The sequence below is a fragment of the Zea mays genome, chromosome 1 (assembly GCF_902167145.1).
Source record: "Zea mays cultivar B73 chromosome 1, Zm-B73-REFERENCE-NAM-5.0, whole genome shotgun sequence".
NCBI lineage: Eukaryota > Viridiplantae > Streptophyta > Magnoliopsida > Poales > Poaceae > Zea > Zea mays.
The window spans coordinates 60,198,098-60,217,775 of record NC_050096.1 but is presented as its reverse complement, the minus strand read 5'-3'; the positions used below and the strand labels follow the sequence as shown (position 1 = coordinate 60,217,775).

Genomic DNA, 19,678 nt, shown 5'->3' with positions numbered 1-19,678 from the left:
TCAATGCTCATCTGCTTTCTTTGTTGTATCAACCAAATGACCACTAAACAATAGGAAGCTAAAAAGGAGCCAAAATAGAGAAATAAAAGGCAAAAATACATCTTCACCTAAAAACCAAAATAATTAAGTGCATTACAAGTTGTTAATTGCCATTCATTCATCAATGTCAGTTACGGCGTAAGGACCTCCTTATAAACGATATTCTTTGTGTATGTTGCGCCATTTATCGCTGAGTTCCTTTCAACCCCCTTCTTCTTCTTCTTCTCATCGTGGACTGGAATGGCAAGTATCTTCACTTTTGATCGAGCGGTGGCCCTTGATAGAGCAACATAAAGTTGACCATGAGAGAACACTGGTTCCGGCAAGTACACACCAACATTAGGAATCGTCTGGCCCTGGGCCTTGTTAACTGTCATGGCAAAACTTAGTCTTATCGGAAACTGCTTCCTTTTAAACTGGAAAGGGAACATCTCATCATCAGAGGGGCACAGGGGTATACGAGGCAAGAAAATTCGCATTCCAGCATGTTGGCCAAGGACAATTTCAGCATCAATACTGTTTTTTTGGAAACCACGAACCACCAACCTCGTGCCATTGCAAAGTCCATTAGCAGGGTCTATATTCCTAAGCAACATGATTGGGCATCCAACTTTGAGCTTCAGAACGTGCGGGGGTAGTCCATTAGGAGTCAGCGTGTTTAGAAACTCCGATGGGTAATAGTTATTAGGATCATCCACCGCGGTGTCAAAACTATGGTACATCATCTGCTCCCCTTGGAAACGATCGATCATCCTCATATTTATCATATCCACCCAGTCATTCCGTGTAGACAATATTGCTCTTGAAGTGATGTAGCTTGTGTTAGACATGTTTGCATTTAGATTGGGGTAAATGTCATCTATCAGTCTATCAAGGTCGCAGTCATTACCAGTATATGGCACACATACCTCATCTGGAAGACGAACATCACCATCGTTGTTCGCTTCCTCAGTTCCACCACCGACGCGCAACAAATATTCTGCAAACCATGGGTCGCTCTGTGCCCTCATGTTTTGAACAAGCTTTAGGTGGCACATGGATTCCCAGAGGTAAGAACTCCGTAGAGAGGCAGCAACTATCTGAGCCCTTGACCCCTTGCGTACAACAGGGAGTACTTGTCTGAAATCACCCCCGAACACAACAGTCCTCCCACCAAAGGGCAGCCCAGGCCGTCCCATTATATCACGCATGCTATTGTCTAGCGCCTCAATTGCTTGTCTCTTAGTCATTGATGCCTCGTCCCAGATAATGAGCGATGCTTTTTGTAGCAACTTTGCTGTCCCGCTTTGTTTCGTGAAGCTACATACAGCACCATCATCAATAGTAAGTGGTATCTTGAAGCGTGAATGGGCAGTCCTCCCCCCAGGCAATATGGAAGCCGCAACACCAGATGTAGCTGTTGCAACTGCAATCTTGTCCTGACTGCGTAGTGCCGCAAGCAATGCCTTATACAGATAGGTCTTTCCAGTCCCACCAGGCCCATCCACAAAGAACACTCCACCGTTATTGGTGTCAACGACAGATAGGATCTTATCATAGGCAAACCTCTGCTCCTCATTTAGGGTTTCTTTCATAGCAACGTCTTCTGCTGTCGGCTCGATACTTTCCTCCTCGTAAATCTCTCTATCAGTACCATGTGATTCGTCATATTTGTCAATGATAGCAGGGAGAGGGAATGTCTTTATGTCTTTACCCATTGACTGCAAAATGTTTCTAATGTCAATCAAGACCATCTGTTGCACATGGGTTTTGCTTTGAGTACTACGGTGATAGTCCTCTGACATTGAGTCAAGGTGTCTCTGCCATAATTCTGCCACATCGTTCGGCTCGCAGTATACCAGTATTGTTGCAAACAACCTTCGTAGTGCTGACGGCATTTGGTAAATAGCGGCTTCGTTGAGACACTCATCTATTGTGTCGTCTGCTTCAAGCAGTCCCCTCCTTTGTGCTGCCTCACGAAAAGATGGTAGTGTCTCACCATCTACTGTCCTTAGATCCGCATAGGAGGTAGCACCCGTCACATGGTTTAAGAGAAGTCGAAGATAAAAGCGCTCCCCCTCAGCTGGATGAGCAGAGACTATTCTACCAACCTGTCCACCCGTGTTTCGTTTCCTCCTTTGCCACACTTTGCCTTGCTGCAAAGTGTACCACTCAGGAAAATCACGGTAAAGGATGCCCCGAGCCTCCTCGTGTAGCCTATTTGCCTCAAAATATGCCGTAAGCATTGACCTATCGGCACCTGGACGTTGGACAACATGATTTACTTTAGCACGCTCGTGAAATGACACCATATGCATGTTTTCAAGATGGAGCTGCAGTTGCATCACTGGAGGAGAGTTTTGACTTAGATCAAAGCTGAATATCCTCCAAAGGGCTTCTGGAGGGGTCACCCACCTAGCATCTCTATACTGCTTGATCTCATCAACGTCACCATCAGCCTTGTTTGCGTCTGTCACAGCCACAGACGCACGATCGTGGCCTTTGTATATGTATTTGAACAAGTATTTGACAGCCTTGATGCTCCCGCATGCCTCAACATTGATGTGACAGTTGAAGAGCCGGAGGAGGTAAGGGTTGTAAGGGACGACCCATCTGTTGTCCAATTCACAACCTCGAACCGTTTCCTTACGCCCATCATCACGACGCCTATAAATAGGATATGAATCCTTTCCTTGAGACGTTGCATTGCTAAAAGCTCTAGGATAATGGTTTTTGCATGAAGCACGACCCTTAGTGCATGGGCATTTAGGATTTAGCAACCCGCACGGTCCATGCATCATATGCTTGATAACCATCTTGTATAGTTCAGGGTACTTCTTCTTGTCAGGGATCTCAGCGGAGATAAGGTGATCATACTGATCAGGACAAGTTAGCTTGTACTTTCTCTGCATGATGAGTAGGAAATGGACATGAGGCAAACCTCGCTTCTGGAACTCCACGACATATACATAAGCTCGGATTTTTCCAAGAATATGATGCTTAGTCAATCTCTTCTTCAATTCCTCTAGTTTTGCACGGAATATGCGAACAACAAGGTCCGGACGATCCTGTGGTGACTGCATAGGGAGAAGCTCTCTGGTTATTTCATCCCAATTGGGATTGCACGTCATAGTGAGGAATATGTCTGGCTTCCCAAACTTCCGCACAAGGGCCATAGCATCCATATACCGACGTCTCATGTCACGAGGACCACCGATAAATGATGTAGACAGCACGGTTCGCTTTCCAATTTTGTCTGCTCTGTTCTCGCCTTCATGCAAGCTATCTACCAAACCCTTGTATAGATCTGCCCTTAATCTGTCTTGGTTTTTACGTATGAAATCCAAATGAGAGCTCTCAATCTTGATGTAGGTGTCAACCGCAAACTGTTGGAAAAGCCGCTTCCCATGAAGTATTGGATTGAATATACTTGGACGAATTTGGAATCTGTAGCAGTAATAGTCACGTACAGACACGCATAGATGGCTAGGTCGTTCTGCAACCGCAAGGTTTATTAATTAGTGTTGCTAAAAACATATTTAACAAAGGATTATATAAGAATCACAAAGAAATAACTAACCTGTATCATCATTGTTTGCATCACTTCTCCTATGTTGATCGCGGTACGCGTCTACTTCATCCATGGAAACATTGGACTTAGGAATATTGGCATGCCATCCAAGTTCACCTTTGGGGAAGAACAATGGATATGATAGTGCATCATAGCATCCATGATATGAACGGATGCCGTGGCTTGACCTATCCTTCCCATGCAGCATAACACTATTACTGAATTGACCTCGACGTTCACTCCCCTCAATCCAAACTGCAGCGACCTCCGAAGTGATGGGTACATTATATAACTTCTGGTTCAGCGTTTGGTCAAGGTTCAAGGCGATATGGTAGTCTTCAATGTTATCAACGTTCCCCATACTCCTAAGGTGCTCAGAGTATGGGTTTCCCTTAAGTATTTCAACCAACTGTTTAATAACTGCCTTGTCTTTCTCAAATTGCTCTTGACGACATTTACGATATCTATGCTCGAGGCTGGGATCATCATCGTAGAAGTAGAGTTCAAGGTGTTTATGTTCCGCCCCAACTTCCCTACCGAACGACCTTACGTTGTGGTACATCATGCCATGTGCACGGAACGTGTAGATACCACAATCCATGTTTGTAGTCATACTATCAAGGCAACAATACAGAGAAGTGAATGAGAAATGGCCGTTAAAAAATCGAATGTTATCACGGAAGTGCCTCGCATCAGCATCTGAACACTCCCACAGCCTCCTAAGTTGGGGTGGTGTCTCAAACGGGGCTAGATCAATCTGTCCATTACGACAACAAAATCCAGGTGGTTCATACTGAAACTTCTTCGCTTTGCAGTAACCGCAGTCAGCAACAGTGCTCAGCAAATGTGTTTCTTCAGGTATGTTACTATACACCTTGTCGTACAAGTCAGGTACGTCAGGGTTGACAGTAAAGGCATCTTGGGTTTCATCAATCTCGATATCCTCAATAGATTCACCATCTAAATTTGTTTTCGAGGAACAACGGGTAAGACGAATAACTTTAGAAACTTTCAAATCCTATATCCTATATATATATATATACTATTACAAACATTATGTAAGTACCTTGCCCAGCGAATAGGTATCCATCTTCTTCGTCATCATCTTCAAAAAGTACATCCTCGTCATGATTCTCTACAAAGAGCACACCTTCATCGGCATCTATTGATTCACATGGTTTTAACCACTAAGAATAATTAGGGAACTAATTGTGGAAGGAGCTTGTAATTACCATTGGTGGTGACATTCGGGGTTATCTGTCGTTGCATCCCAACGTCTGCTCCTTCAGTCATTATGTCACTATGTGGAGCAGTGACTGGACATGGGCTTGTACTTTCTATTGACGGAAAGTTGTGTTAAATCAATTGGCCACTATAAGTTAAGTATCATATCAATTAAGGACAAATTAGTAATTACTGTTGTTTTCGATCTCTGAAGCAATCGCGTGATCAATTTCATTGTGCTCACCGCCTTCCATTCCGTGATCCCTAGTTGCAGTAGCAAAGTTTCTTCTAATGGCAGATTGAAATTTCTGGTTTTGACGAGATATCAGGCTCTGTCTTTCACCAGACGACACATGATGCTCATGCCGCTGTCTTCTAGGAGACTGTGTCATTTTGTCCATGTCAACATCCTTAGTCTGCAATGAAGCATAAACAAAAGGTGTTGCACTCAACTCAGAGATAACCATGTCCTTGGAGCTAGATAGAGACACAGTAGGAGGTTGAGAATCTGCTGAACTCCACACAAGCTCCGGCGTAAACTTCGGATTCTCAATTGCGATCGAGTCTTGAGCTAGCATTGCTTGTTGTCTTCTACTATAGTTTTCCCTTGCACTCTTTTGACATGGTGTAGTATTACGCAATGCCCTTTGTTCCCTTGTTAGAGTTGCAAATCGAATCTGTTCTCGAATTCTCTTACGTTCCCTTGCATCTAAAACTTCTGAACTTGGATTGGAATCATGTTGATGACCCGTCTGAGCTGATGCGCCTTAAAGTTGAAAGTAACAAAGCTCTTAGGTGTATATATTATAGGTTGAATGATGAGAGCTCAACTCACTATTGGGGCACATTTGTTATAATTTTCGTCTTTCAATAACATAACACAGCAACATAATAACCTAGAGTGTCAATGCTTTGATGATTATTATTCTCTTTGTGTGCAGGTATGCTGCAATCTACAAACTAACCCAAGAGCACATAAGAAAAGCATTACTTTAAAGATGAGTGACACACGAGCATAGTTAACATACCTTTTGAACGCTCATGGTGCACAACATTTTCATTTTTGCTTGACTGACGACGCCTCTTCAATTCATTTTTCTTTTCATCACTCATCGTGGCGTATCGTGCTCTTTCTCTTTCCCTCTTACGTTGTCTCGCATCATCACATCCACCTAACCAGTTATATCCTTTTCCATTATTAATCGTTGTTGGTAAATTAACATAACAAAGAAATGTAATTACCTAGAGTGATACCACACGGTATAGTACAATCAATGATGCTTCCGTCGCCTATAGCCACATCTGGACAATCATCTACACAAAGTAACCCGATAACACATAAGAAAAGCATTATTTTAAAGATGCGTGACGCACAAGCAGCCTTAATTTACCTTTTGAATACTCATGGTGAACAACGTTCTCTTTTTTGCGTGACTGACGACGGTTCTTCAATTCGTTTTTTTTTCAACACTCATCGCCGCATATCGTGCTCTTTCTCTTTCTCTCTTACATTGTCTCGCATCAGTTCGACCTCCTGAACCATCATATATTACCCATCAATAATCTCCATTGTCAATACATGGTAAACAAACATATTCACCTTGAGTGTTATCACACGATTTAGTTAAATCAATTATGCTTCCGTCGCTGACAGGTACCTCTGGACATTCATCTACAAAATATGAACATCGTTATTTTCCTTTTTAAAACCTTGGTGAGAGATCAAATATTGCATTTTATTAGTAGATATACCTTCAAGGGTGTTGCTAGACAATTCTCTTAATGGAGGTCGAACATCGTTATTGTTGAACGGATCCATCTACGTCTTTTAGTCTACCAACAGACCTGTGTAGAAAAATATTAGTCATATTCATACTTAGATTATTGCAATTCGGAACAGGAAACACATCTACTATATCTCTCCCAAGCCTACCTGCTACCCGTGAACAATGTGTAGTAGTAGACCTTTGCATGCAGTTGTATTGTGTTTGAATAGTAGACCTCCCTATCATGCCTAAATTAAGAGAGGTTACATTTGTCTGCTTACCTTCTTTCAGGTACCGCGAACATGTTGTATGAATCAATAGAGACACCAAGTTGAAACTTTTAAGGAAGGGTATCTTAACACATATATATGTGCCCATGGTAATCAGACAACATGGATATGTTTTTCTTGATATTGTGTTCATAAATGTGCCCATGGTCTAGGTAAAGTAAAACATTCTAGGGACAGTCAGGGCTGTGAGAAAACAGAATAAAATATATGTAGCTCACGTAATATCAATTTGTTGAAGTTATATTCCTTGGTACATAACTCGTTTATACTACTATTGTAAAAACTCAAGTTTAACCTACCAGTTGAGTAGTTGTCATTGTCAATAGTTGTCTTTTGTATAACACCTCATTTTTATAACTTCTGAATTTTATCCCTTGTGGTTACGATTTCATAGTTAACTTTGCAGAATTAATGCTTTGAAGGTGACAAGCAGTACACACAATAGTTCCACACGTCCCAGCTAACGTGAGGCATGTCATACCGTATTTGTTGATGCATGGATCTTACTATACTTTGCCAATTTACATTCACTTATGTATTGATTGTTTGCTAAGTGTGTGCACGTTTATGTAGACTGTGGACAATGATCTTGCACTGCAAATATACATAAAGGCTAGGGCACCCCTAAAGTTGTTGCTCCATTTGCTGAAAGGAGGGAGTTTGACAAGATACTGATATACTCAAAGCAGGTTCGTTATTTGGTGTTATTAACTCTGTTTTCAGTTGTTGTAACTCATTTGAGCTTCAAATTTTATTTCTACAACTTGGTTCCAGATGGAAGAGCAGATGGCGTGCTTTCTCTGCATGAGTCATCCACAAAGGATGTACAGCCAGCTCAGGAACATCTTTCATTGGAAGAAGTCTCCACTGAGAGTTCAATAAGGCCATTCTTTGTGGAATTTGATAATAACATTTTCTCGTCTACTCATCGTCGTCGCTCGAGTACTCGAGCTGAAAGGGGAAGACCAAGCTCCCTTTTTGAAGAAAGTCCTCGACAAATGTTTAAGTGTAACATTGTGGAATGAAATAGGTTTATTTCGGTAGGTTTTGGTTGCATTGGAGAGGATTGAACAGCAAGCAGAGCTAACCTACGATGTTAGTTCTTTTTTACCCTTTGCTCCACAAGCCCGTTATCATCTTTCTTTTGCCTGAAACCTTGAATAAACTTTTTTTGCAGCAATTGCTAATGCTGGAGGCTAATCTAGTTTTTGGCGCCTTTGCCTCCTATGATCGGCATAGAGACATGCGGATGGATATTGATGATATGTCCTATGAGGTACTATCTGTTATCGTGTCTCGTCCTGCCTGAATGGTGGAGGGGTTTTATTAGAAGATGCTTTTCTTTCTGGAGGATTCTTCCTTATTCTGTGTTTGAAGCCCTTACTGTGATTCGAGCAGTAACTATGATCCTTTACGAAATACTCTTCGTTCATATTTATCCTCACGGAAGAGGTGCTTGTATCTTCTGAACAGGAATTATTGGCACTGGAGGAGAGAATAGGCTCTGTGAGCACAGCTCTTTCGGAGGAGCAGTTCACAAAATTGTAGATCAGCAGCACACTCAATGACATAATACATCCACAGATAACCCCTTCCAAAAAAATTCACATCGTACTCGCTGAATCAACTTCTTACACAGCTCTTCTGCAATCTGCTGATGTTCAGTTTGATGATATTGTTGTTGCATGTGGCAGGTATACTTCTTATGGGTAATTTTGTGTGTACAGTTCTTGTTGTGTCATGCCTAGATTCTGAAAGTTGCAAGACATCGCTCTATAGTCGGACAATATTTAACTTCATGCAGTGGTGGAACCATTGCTGGCCTTGCTTTAGGATCCAGATTGAGCAGCTTCAAAACAAAAGTATGATCTACCCTTTTCTGTTATATTAGCTGACACTGAACTTTCCGAGTAATATCCTCTTACTGGATAGGTTCATGCACTCTCTGTTTGTGATGACCCTGAATACTTCTATGACTATGTCCAAGGCCTGATTGATGGACTTAATTCTGGTTTGGATTCACGTGATATAGTTAGAAGTCAACAAATCAACCGTTGATGACATGAAATGCAGCATCTGTCAGGTAAGCGGTAACCGTACCTAGCCACCTAGGGGATCTGCTATTTCTGTTATTCTGCTGGTATAAAACAAAATGCATATGAGGATTTGACATTGAGCACTTCCTTTCCAATGTGGAACTGACCTGTTGTGTGGGACAGTCGGCGTTAAGTAGTCCAGGTTTTGCCTGTCATTCTCACAGAAGACAGGACTTTTTATGCTGCTATTACCCCACTTCCCAAATGTCTTATTTAAAAAGGCTGGGTTGTACTTGCGAGCCCTCCAGGTCAGTACCTTCGCATTGGTGCAGCTGATATCTCCGCTTCGTATTCCTGTTTAACTAACCTTACATTTTGTAATGCAACATTACTCAGAGTTGCCTGATATCAAGCGTGCCATTGTAAATACCCATGTCATTGAACCATAGGTTTGTCGACTTCAGTTATTTTCAGATATCTTTTTTTTATGTTTTGCCCATTAACAGACACTTGTTGAGTTCTTTGGCACATTGTCGAGAGTGGGCTTTGGAATGCATGAACGACCTTCTACTGGTTAATCTGAAGGGAAATCTTCAGATTGTTGTGCAGGTATTCCTGTTCAGTTTCTTATGCCCCCTACCCCTCTGTACCAACCCATTGAAGTTTATTTTCTTCCTTCTTGGTTCTAAATTATTGTGAAAGCTTGGGGGACATATGCAGGCCGCGAAAGAACACTCTGAGCAGCTAGGGGTTGATGCTTGCATCAAATTATTTGAGCAATTCAAATCTTATGAGGGCCTTTACTTTTTCTTGGGATCCTATCTGAGCTCCAAGTGATTTCTCTTGCTGACAGTGGAATGCCTTTCTCAAATTTTGCATGTCTATCTCAAAATGCAACACACCTGACTTTTCTTTACATACAACAGCGAGGACCCAGATATCCATTTCAAGTATGGATTTGCTAGGAGTTTTTCCAACTGGCCTTGCAACGTCAACACCTGAGACAAATACATCTCAGTCCCAAGGGAGCAGTGACAGCAGTGGTAATAACAAGAGCAAGAGCCATTCAACAGAGCCAGTAAGTTGTCAATCTCACAGATAAAGCTGCTGCGGAATCGGTGGGAGCTGCAGCTACGCCATCATCGTGGTCGGCCAGGAGCCCCCACCACACGGATCAAGGTACACTCGTTGTGAAGGGATATGCTTGGATCAGAGTAGGGGTGAGTGAGGACTGTCCATTTATCACCTTCAATTGCTTTTATATTTTCTTTGGATTTTGACACTCCTTTCTTTTGCTTGCTTTTATGCAACCCTGTTGATGTGTACTACCACACTGATTTTTGTCTCTCTCAGCTAGGAGAACCAAGGTGATGAGAAGGCAGTCAACCTTTGTTTTTAACAATGCTTCTCATCCATGGAGCAAAAATAAAATACTTATTTGGATGGTAAAATTCCTTTTCTGTTTCTTGATCTTTCTGTGGAACAGATACTAACTATATCATCCTTTGTTATCTGATTAGTGTATCACCATGTAAAGACATAAAAATGCCTTATTTTTCTAGCTCATCCAGACATTTCGAATTCAACCTCAAGTTTACTGATGAAAGAACATCTAAGAGTGTCACCAACCATAAAGTCAAAAGATTCATGTATCTGAAGCCTCAAATAAGTAGTATACATCCATAATCACTTGGATTTAAAGTTTCTTTAATTGCATTGCACCTTTGCTTTTTGCGTCAATTCAAGGGCTCCATAATAAGGTCAGACTATTTGGCACTGAGGTTGGGCTTTGTCACAGTGAGTACTCTAATTTTTTTTCTAATGTTTTAGCATCCTCGCCCCACCTCCTCCCCCTGCCAAGATGATTCTAATATGCCACTTTGTTCATGTGATTTTCTTGTTAGTATCACAAGCTACCACATTCATATGACTTCCATAAATACATGGTACAGAGCATGGAAGATGATTACAATGGGGCTATTGGTATCAGGTAAAGCAGGATTTACTCTACAGAGTATCCACTTTTCATGTGATCAAATTAAGCATCAAGAAAACTACCTTTGATAGAGTAGATTTCTTGATTCGAATAATGAAGCATTCAAGTATACTGGTCTAGAAATAGTTTCCCATGAGATCCAGTATGGTGGCTGTGTTGAGGAAACTGGACCTGCGGGGGTAAGACCGACCCCGCGGCATTGCATTTAAGAAGAAGGCCTATGATGGATTGTTCCAATACATATGTTGGTAGCTACATAGTGACCCAAACTTTAGGGACTTCTTTGCTCCTTCCGATTGATAATGCCAGTTAAAGCTATCCAAATATTTAGCCTTCTTCGAACTTGGTTATAGCATATCAAGAGCTATTAAATCTGCTAGAAGACCTTAGAGGGTTTTAACATTGGGATGGATATTTGGGCCCTTACCTTGCTTTAAGTGGAGATTCAGTTTTCTATTTTCACTTAATATGACAACTGAAGAGCGAAAGACTTTGCAGGGCACAGAGTCTTCAGCTCCTTCTGTTCCTCCTGATGGAGGAGTCAGCAAGGAACCTCAAAAAGGGGGAGATTGCCCAATGGGTGAATTTCTATCCGCTTATTGGAACCACTCATCAGGTTTTACATTATGCGTATTCCTTCTTAATTCTTATACATGTTTGTTTATCTCTGGCTTCAGGAGGACAACTGGTCCAACACGCCGCTCATCCAAGGGCAACTGGACTGTAGAAGAGGTAAAGTTGGCACTCTGGTTTCCTAAATTCGTTAATAGCACGCATTTTCAGTACAACATTTGAATAATGAAGTAAATAACCTATCTTAGGTAGCTTTGTTGAATGCTATGCTAAACATCCTTCTCAATAAGATAGTCTTTTTTCTCTACATAGCAAAAGATAAATATCATACAGATATATAACTTTTCAGTTTTCACCATACTCTCTTCTACTGTAGTTGATATTATAGTTAAGAGTAGGCAGGGATTGCTGTTCTGATTCTCTTGCTGCATTTATTTTCATTTGCATCAAACATTACATACAGTAACATTGTTCAGTGACATGCCTACATCAGCACCAAAGATTTATTTGATATTTGGATGGCAATGTTCTTTCTATATGCTGGAGAACCAGAGGAGTGGGGAAACAGACCAGAAAGTCAAGGCTGAGGGAATGCCGAGGGAACAAAATGAGCATGTGTTATTTCCTAGATATTCCCTTGTGTGCACTTTTAGGTTCTCTATGCTTACAAAAAGGAAAGGAAAGTAGGATTTCAGACATGCTCTTATAGAGTGACTCGTGCTCAAATCTAGAAATTGATATCACCTCAGGTTTGGGTTTTGAGAGCTCACTTATCTGAATCTGTAGTATAGCAGTTTGATTAAAGTCTTAGTATAAAATGTCTTTCAAATTTCACGCACTAAATAAAGCAGCATCGGGAGGGCCATTTCTTGAATTGTTTGTCTCCACTTTATTCAGGTGAACCAAAATGTTTTCCCAGGTCTTCGAACTGAAATACAGTAGTACTTTAGAACCGCAACACTACAACAAAGTTGCCACTGCATGTAAATTAGACAAACAGAGTGTGCACACAACCACGGAAAGACACATATACAAGCAGACAGAACAAGAAACCAGACAAATAAGAACACTGACAAACAAACTAATGATGATGAACTTATTTATTAGATAATAGAGAGGTCACATAGTTCTATACAAAGCGGTTAACATTAAGATCGAATACACGACCAATAAAAACAGAACACAAATCATTATTAATAAGTTTCATCTGATACATGACTAACAAAGTATTCTACTATAACAAGCTAGAACACATGTCTCAATCCGATGTTACAGTCGCCAAATGTGCTCGTCTGTTCTCTAGAAATTTGTCGATGAAACGACTCCTTGGATTGTCAATCAACGAACGACGAATTGCTGCAATTTAGAACATGATTTGTAAGGACATGATTATTTTAAATTATTGTCATTCTAATTGTATCTATATCTATAATCTATAAATATTTTGTAAGAACCACTCACTCTTCAAGCGGTATTTAGTGTGATGATCCGGGTTGAAATGAATAGTGCTGTGGTCCGAGGTTTCCAAGCACCCTATTGTTATAAAATAATAGTATATAATTATTAATAAGAGTAAGAATTAAGTATATATTGAAAGATGTTAGGCACAGAAGAAATTACTGTGCTTATGGTTACAACGCAGCAAAGTTCCAATAATTATGTTCTTGTCAACTCTAGCTAACGACCATCGTAGAGCATTTCTTTGCAAGAGGTCAGTCCATACCCCCACGATGATTAGATCCCACCTATTAAAAACCTTAATCGTCTGAATAAGACCTAACAAATGCATAATGCTGTTAAAAAATAATGTATATATGAAAATTAGTGCCACCTAGAATCCATTAGTACAGCTTCTCTATACGGTCTTCCACCGATATGCTTTAATGGTTCCAAATGAAGAACTATGCCAATAACATCTGAACAATTCACATATGATTAGTTACCTTTGAATCATTTAGACTTCAGGCGTTAGTGATATATATATATATAAACTATATGGAAAGAAGGGTTATTACCTACGAATGTCTTATGCGGTTGTTGGTAAACCTCATGAAATGGCATAAGATACTTTGGAAATGGAGGAAATTGGATTGGCTTCGTGAATGGATCCACAATAGTATGTGTTATCAATCCCAACTCTAGCCCATGACCAATATTGCGAAATTGAAGTTCCTCCCGGTTTAGACAAAATGCCACTCTATACAATGTATATGTGCATCCTTGTGTGAGTAAGGCATCGAACCGTTGGACATTATTGCCGTTAGAAATTGCTTCGATTTTGGATCCCTAGATATTTGGGAATACATGTTGTATGAGTCAAAAAATTTAATTATAATAACATGAATATATTGGCTCTATTTCAATGCTTGTTGAAGTGACTCACAGTGATGTCCTGTAGGATGTAGTGTTGACTATTACGACGCCTAGGGAACTTAACAACTACTCTCGCAAAGACACTTTTGACTTGTGGTAAGTTATTGACATCTTGAATATCGTCAAATAGCACGAAACTACATAAAACACGAACTTTAGTTTAAGTTCTTCATACAAATAGATGTAAAAAGTAAATAACCTTATATAAACTTACGGAGGAAAGGGAGACAGGCCTGCCACCGTCCTATTTTGAGTACGTCTACCTAATGCCATTGTTCTTATAGGATCTATCATGACATTATTGCAAAGATACAAAAAACATTAAAACGACTATATGACATATAATCTCTTGTCTATGTCTATTAAAATGCTAAAATAATATGTACAATATATCGCTGTATTAATAGGACTGAATTTAGAGATATCAGAATTTAGCAACAAACAAAGTCACTCTGTCAATTGGGGACAGGTACAAGTGTATTGTACAAAAAGTCCTCCCATGCAACATACAACACCAGAAATTATATAATGCACCAATAATGAATTATGTCAGTTTCTGCAACACACTGCAGGCTGCAGTTTTCAATCTCTTAGTATTTCGTTTGGATTAGGTTCAGCATTTCAGTATTCATACATTCATTCATGTTTCAGTATTACAGCTTCCAGTGATTATACTGATACAGGTGCTGATCTTATTGTCTCATAATTACATGTCAATTGTTCAAGTTGCAATTGTTCAACAATTCACAGACATTTTCATCAATATTCATCAGAACTTTACAAGGACAGGTTATTTGAATTCACATCATATTGTTTATTTGGCCTATTTTTTCTGCCTACAAAATGCCTAGATCAAATCCTCAGCTGACTAATAAATAAACAAGCCCTCTCATACTCCAGAACTTGTTGTCAAATAGAAGATGGACAGTGACGGAACAATAAGTTGAACATCTTTGTGTTGTAATGCTCCTGTGCATCATTGTTGGGCCTATCGCCGGATACTTAATATTTAAGATGTCATGTAACACGCAATGATTTGCACATTACAATGTTTGATAGTGACGTTTTAAGAGGAAGTTGTTGATGTATCGTTCAAAAAGAAGAGGGGAGAGAAAGAATTGTGGGCGGGTGCAAGTGCAACATACAAAAAGCATGCTACCAGCTAAGCCTCCCAACTATAATGTTTTTATCTAAGAATTAGCATCAACCTCTATATACCGGAAGCATGCTATAATTGGTTTATCTAAGAATTAGCATCAACCTCTATATACCGGAAGCATGCTATAAACTTTATATAGCCCAAAGAATACCCCAAATACACACAAGTCTAGTATTTTATTTAATGACCCTAATTATCAACCATTTATTGATTAGTGATAAAAATAATGAACAACCACTAAGATTATGTCAAATCTCTACTACTTATTACAATTTAGAGGACTCAATAGTTAGCAGCTAACAAATACAAAGTGTTATATATTGCAGAATATTAGTGCTAGAACAATATATGTTGCCTAAGTGTCATAACCATAAGATGGTGAGCATTATAGTTTCAAGTAAAGAAGGTGTTGAATTTTCAGTGGTTACCTAAAAATCCAGCAATGTCCAGCAAGCACCACTCAGCAACACAAATCAAGTTCAAACTTCTGTTCAAAGTAATAGAGCAAACATTAATAGTTAGCAACCATGCAACAGGTAGCAACGATTAGAAGGTAGGAAATACAAAAATATCAGCTATGATGTACTCAAGATACTTGCTAGCAGGAAAAACATAATGGACAGGACCCTCTGGTCATACTAACTACGAAGGATAACCTTGAGATACAGAAGCACTACGATAAAAAGCATTACATAAGATAAAACAAAGGTTCTTCTTATGTGTTCTTGCACTCTTGAAAATCAAAGCAGCTTATGCTAATCCAATTGATGGGATTGATGGGAGCATACATATGTATGAGTTTGGACTGCTGAAAATCAAAGCAGCTTATGCTAATCCAACTAATGGGATTGATGGGAGCACAATGCAATAAACAGCAAGGAGAACAACAGCCTAGCTATTAGTGGGATTGATGGGAAGCAAAATTCAGCATATCGTTAGGTCAGTGCAATGAACAAAAAGCAGAACAACAAAAACTGTGTCGTCTGTCCCTTGAGCTTTTAAACAGTCTGAACTAATGCGAACAGGAACCCAAACAATATATTTTGATTGATGTGATCAGCAAGTCAAATGCTATTTGGTACTCCGAATTGGTGTCAACAGCAAGCCAAACACTATATGGTACTCTGAATTGGTGTCAACAGCAAGCCAAACTACTCATCATCTTCGAGATCGTATAGGATATGTTTAAACTGAACAACAGGACAAAGATGTTAACTATGAGTCTATGACTGTAATCCTAAATCACATGACAGAAACATATTGCTACAAAACATATTGCTGCATAACATTCGACACATAGCTATCATGGGCTCTCCGGTACTACAACGCTATCTAATTAGTTATATGTGATTTCACTAAAGAATGAAGATGGCAGCAGCTACATAAACAAATGTGGTAGCTCATGAATGTGTTAAAAAAGAACTTGAGAAGCACATTAACATACATCTGCTGACACCTGCCTCGTATCTAACACATCAGCCTTGTTCCCAGCAAGAGCCACTATTGTATTCGAGTTTCCTGCATTAAAAAGAAAAGGAAAATTAAAACAAACAATTGTAAATCAGCAGCACACTCAATGATATAATACATCCACAGATAACCCCTTCCAATGACAAAATTCACATCGTTCTCAAGTGGGTTTCCTGCTATCTAATTAGTTGTCAACATAAACATAGAACTACAAAGAGTATTACCTCTATGTGATTTCAGTCGTCCTCGTTCTCCGGCACGCGCGCAGTCTTGTTGATACCCACTTGAGAACTACAAAAAAGGAAGGGTTGCAGAACGGTGATATCAAGATTATCACTGAGAACATAGATTAAATGCAATGAAAAGGAAGAAATGGACAATGCAATTATAAACTTCAACATTTGGAACTAAGTTAATCTAACAAATGGGAAATCTTTTCTCTGGGCACACCGTTTGCCCCCTAACAGACGCTGCTTTGCCGACCAATGGTGTACTGTCATTAGCCCTCGAATATGAATTCCCTAGCTCATGTAATTCCTTGAAACAGAACCACTCTTACCCCCCCCCCCCCCCGGCCCAATGCAATGCAAGACAGTAAAAAAACATTAATTCAGTTCATGCAAAGAAAAACAAATACATTGCACCCCACTTGTGCTCAGCATATAAGCTCAGCAAATAACCTCAGCTATCTTACTGTTGGCAAAACTCATTGTGAATTGATATACCACTTCACTTGGGCCCCAAGGGGTTTTCCTCACGTATACTAAAAATAGCAGTCTCTACTCATGTCCACAATGTTGTTTAATCTTAACGCAAAAGCATACTGGCAGATTATACTTGGAATCAAGCAAATGTGGCATCAGATGGCTCATTCATTACGCTAGAACTGACAATATCTGGTCGACTGAACCAGATGCCAAAACTTTGATGGAAAGGCTTGATCACAATGTATGACCATTGCCATTGCTCAATCAACATATGTGCACTTGTTCAACGAAATGTTTTTATACAAATAAACTGCAAACCACTACAATCCTCGTAGCGATAAAACTTGCATTGCCAAAAAATACTGACCGAGAATCCATCTCTTTATTTTTCATAAGTGGTTGCATTGGCCACTAAACCTATAGAAAAATAACAATGATTGGTTGTGTTTGTGTTAAGTCTTAGAGAACTAACAAGTGAGTGAGTATATAGTTATATTACACAATGCAATAAAACCAAGGCTGAGAGCTTGCCAATTATTTGGATAGGAGGATTGGGACCCAAATTTTTAGGATTTCCTATTATCCTAAAAAATCATCAACCAAGTGCCCCTTATACTACAGCTAGAACAAACTACATAGTTCAGTTAAAACAAAAAAGGTAAGTTATTCAACAGAATAAAAATCCTAATAAGCAAAGAGGGGATAACAAACACAAACTAAGATTCTGACTACAAATCAAGACATAGCGAATTGGATTGCTGAGCTGTAAGCAATGAGAATTTAGCAGTTAGGTCAGGCGGCAGTGGGGTGGACATTGGGTACCTCGTCAATGGCAGAGGAGAGCTCGGAGAGGCGGTCAAAGCAGAGCAGCGCGCTGTACACGTTGGGCAGCACCGGCGTGGCGGCAGCGCTGTTCCGGGCGCCGATGGAGGGAGGGAGTAGGCGAGGTCCTCCGGCTCCCGATGCAGGACAGGAAGCGCGCTGTTGCCGTGGCGGACTGCGTGCGGATTTGGGGTGAAAGAGACAGGAACGGACTCGGACGCGGCACCATATAGCGACATCATCCAGCGCCAAGGAAGTGGAGGTCGTGGGGAGGGAGGATGCGAGAGTGGGGCTGAGTGGCTGACCGAGCGGTTGCGCTGAGAGCGGTTGCGCTGAGGAAGAAGACCACTCTCCCGCGGTCAGGACGCGCCCGCGGTCAGGGCGACGGGCGACAGCGACCAGGACGCGCCCGGGGCCGAGGTGCCCGCCCCACTCGCAGCACCCCTCGCAGCAAATGGGCCGTCCGCGCGACACTCCGCAAATGGGCCGCGCGGTTCCATTGATGGGCCGAGGAACCGCTCTCCTGCTGTCTTGCAACAATTTAGCACCATACTGGCTACTAAAGGAGACATGGCGCGGCTTATAAGCGTGGGCGCGGACTTGATAGTAAGAATTCTGTTGGTGTACGGCTGTGTGGGCGCGGACTTGATAGTAACAATTTAGCACCGTTCTCTTGCGCAGGTATGATAAAATTTTTGCTGGAAACCTGTGTGTACGGCTGTGGGGTACGTAGATGGCAGAACCGGTCAGAGGCAGAACGGTCAAAAGGCAGACTACTATTGCTTACTTAATAAGTAGTAGAGATAGGGATTAAAACCCCCTCAATCCCCCTCAATCCATATGGATTGGGGTATAACCGAACAAGCCCTTACGAAGGATGCAAGGGGACAACTTCATGAGAGCTCATGTGGTTCAATCAGTGGGAAGAGCAAGCAACGAGCAGCAGCGGTCAGACATCATGCTGTTTCACAGGTTGACATCGTACTGACTACTAATCTTGGTCTTTGCAGGCTAAACATGCAGGCTATGTTGCACATGATAAGAAATAGCCTGTTCCCATGTGAAATGCACACACAAAAAGGCACGATACCATGAAGGAAACCATAAGTACGAGAATCATAACCAAAAGTATAACTGAAAGGGAATTAGGCTTACACCTAGTCCCTAATTAATTTTGGTGGTTGAATTGCCCAACACAAACAATTGGACTAACTAGTTTGCCCAAGTGTATAGATTATACAGGTGTAAAAGGTTCACACTCAGCCAATAAAAAGACCAAGTTTTGGATTCAACAAAGGAGCAAAGTGGCAACCGAAGACTCTCTGATCTGGGAGCACCGGACTGTCCGGTGTACACCGGACAGTGTCCGATGCACCACCGGACAGTGTCCGGTGCACCAGAGGACTCCAGCTCAAACTCGCCACCTTCGGGAATTTCCAGAGGCACTCGCGCTATAATTCACCGGACTGTCCGGTGTACATCGGACAGTGTCCTGTGCGCCAAGGAGGAGCGGCCTCAGGAACTCGCCAGCTTCGGGAAACTCCAACGGCTAGTCCGCTATAATTCACCGGACTGTCCGGTGTGCACCGGACTGTCCGGTGCGACTCCAGAGCAACGGCTAGTCGGCGCCAACGGCTACCTGCGGCGCATTAAATGCGCGCGCAGCGCGCGCA

At 41.1% G+C, this 19,678-nt stretch overlaps 2 long non-coding RNA genes across 2 annotated transcripts; both read right to left on the bottom strand.

The window, feature by feature from the left end:
- Positions 1-5,862: 5,862 nt before the first annotated feature.
- Positions 5,863-6,419, bottom strand: LOC111590591 (uncharacterized). The gene is made up of 3 exons (XR_002749726.1): positions 6,205-6,419; positions 6,056-6,127; positions 5,863-5,985 (listed from the first exon to the last, which is right to left on the bottom strand). It is a non-coding gene; the product is annotated as an uncharacterized lncRNA (long non-coding RNA).
- Positions 6,420-12,644: 6,225 nt separating this feature from the next.
- LOC118474734 (uncharacterized) lies at positions 12,645-18,429 on the bottom strand. Its single transcript, XR_004854392.1, has 10 exons — positions 18,006-18,429; positions 16,701-16,767; positions 16,451-16,524; positions 15,435-15,493; positions 14,062-14,134; positions 13,858-13,984; positions 13,490-13,760; positions 13,306-13,390; positions 12,936-13,219; positions 12,645-12,830 (listed from the first exon to the last, which is right to left on the bottom strand). It is a non-coding gene; the product is annotated as an uncharacterized lncRNA (long non-coding RNA).
- Positions 18,430-19,678: the final 1,249 nt, after the last annotated feature.